A 2,500-nucleotide genomic window follows, 5' to 3' on the forward strand; every position below is an offset into this window, starting at 1 on the left:
TGAATTCTATGGCAGTAACGCGGGAAGCCTGGACAGTGAATCTCTTGGTAACTGTTTTCTTTCACTCCTGTTAAAATTATGTTTAAGAACTTGGAATCGTGTTTAGATTTTGTTTGTAAACCCTTAATTCAATTATATGTCCTTTGTTATAATTATCTAGTTATTCCTGTTAACTTTAATGAATAATGTAATAGATAAACTTTCCATTTGTTTATTTTTCTTTTTAATTTTCATGATGACGCAAAAATAAATGGCGACCTTTTACAATTTTATTCTGTGGGCAAACTTTCCCAAAGACATAGGGTCTTGGAAATCATTCATATCATCTTTGAATATCTTATGTTACAAATCAAAAGTACACGTAAAGATTTGTAACAAGATAAATATATATGCTGTTTGAGCAATGGTGGTATCGGGAAATACTAATGATTAAAATAGAATTGACTTAATTTTAAGAATATGTGGATGTAGATATTATTTCCGTTCACCTAGGAGCCAAAATGTAATCTCCTAAAGTTGAGACTCGACTGCGAAGGTTGTAACGTGAGAGAGGAACAGGAGGAAGCAGTGGAGAGGATTGGTGATGGTCCTTTATTGTAGGGGTAGTATGAACTGATGAAGGAGCAGTCTCTGTGTCGAGACTAAGAGGAATTCTTTTGATATGATCTTTGTGCAATATGGTCTCTGTAAGATCGTGCAACCTGAGTGCTTTGACTTTGTTATTTAACTCATGTCCAATGATACGATAAAGTCCAGAAAATTTAGGGGAGAGCTTCGAGGTGGGGGTGTGATTGAGGGTGTAAACAATGTCTCCTGGCTGATTTGGACATGCAAGAGGAGGTTGTACGTCTGTTACGCTTGAAATGCATGTCCACAGCTGTCAGTTAAGTAGAAGAGTTAGAGTCCTGGGGAAGGGTTGGAGTGGTTAAGCACTGAGAACTCTGTTGTATGAAGGTAACGATTTGAACAATCCTATCAATCCACGTCCAATGGGCTGAAAAAAACTGACTTAGATGCCATTATTTCTTTATTTATAAGCCTAGTCTATATTCTCATTTATCTGTCTTCGCACATTCATTTGGTTTCTTTATTTTGTGTGAGGAAGGTGTACAATTTCTCATTAGCTACCTATTCAAATCCTGTTTAGCAGTACACTCGCACATCGTCATGGCCATCTTCATCCGCGCGACCTTGGATGGCCTGTGACCCCTAGCGGGTCGCGTTCCTTTGTGATTTTTCGCCGTAACTTCGCGGCATTTTCTCCCTGGGAGGTCTTTGCCTAAAAATCTTGTTTTAGTTTTTCTATAGACCTACAATTTTTATCATAGTGTTTATGGTACTATATCTTAAACTATAGCTTACTAGTTGTGATCATATCTATTTGAAGTATATCATGGCACACAAGACATCAAGCATAACCGTTATATAACACATTCACGTGACTGTATGTATGACTTCGTGATTGGAAGCAGTGCCTTATATGTAGCGTTTTCCTGAGGGTGCGATACCTACAACGTCATGCTTCACATAGCACGAGTCATTGCCAGCACCTTCGGAAGTTGATTCTACTTCAGGAACCCCAGGTTAAGGAACGCTGGATTGGAGTCGCGTCATTTTTATGTACTTTGTGCAAAGGTTGTACAAATAATGAATAAAAAGATAATGAATCGATAGATAACTAAAAAAAAAAAATAATAAGGACAATGAAAAATAAGGAAATGAAAAATAAAAAATAAATGAGCGAATAAATGATTGAATAAGTTTATTAATTGAATAAATTAAATGAAGATATAAAAACAGATAAACAAATGAATGAATAATTGGATATATGAACGCAAATAGATGAATGAACAAATTACAGAATATTTATGATAACGATAAATAGATTAGTAAAATGAAGGAATAGATTATGATAAATGAAATAATAAAACAAATAGATACATAGAATAAAAATTAGATAATAGAATTATATGCATATATATATATATATATATATATATATATATATATGTATATATATATATACATATATATATATATATATATACATATATACATATATATACATATATATGCATACATATATATATATATATTTATATATATTCATATATATATGTATATATATATATATATACATACATATATACATGTATATACATATTTATATATATATATACATATATATATATATACAGATTTTTAGGTTAGTTTAGATTAGGTTAGGTTAGGTCACTTTACGTTACGCTACGTTGGTTCAGGTTAGGTTAGGTCAAGTTAGGTTAGGTTAGGTCAGGTCAGGTTAGGTTTCATATTAATATTAATTTCTTATCTCTCTTAAGTTGTTGAAATCAACTGCATGCCGTAAAAGGATTCATATACATACATACATACATACATACATACATACATACATACATACATACATACATACATACATACATACATACATACATACATACATATATATATATATATATATATATATATGTATATATAT

The sequence above is a fragment of the Oratosquilla oratoria genome, chromosome 15 (assembly GCF_046742065.1).
Source record: "Oratosquilla oratoria isolate Oo_2021 chromosome 15, ASM4674206v1, whole genome shotgun sequence".
NCBI classification, from domain to species: domain Eukaryota; kingdom Metazoa; phylum Arthropoda; class Malacostraca; order Stomatopoda; family Squillidae; genus Oratosquilla; species Oratosquilla oratoria.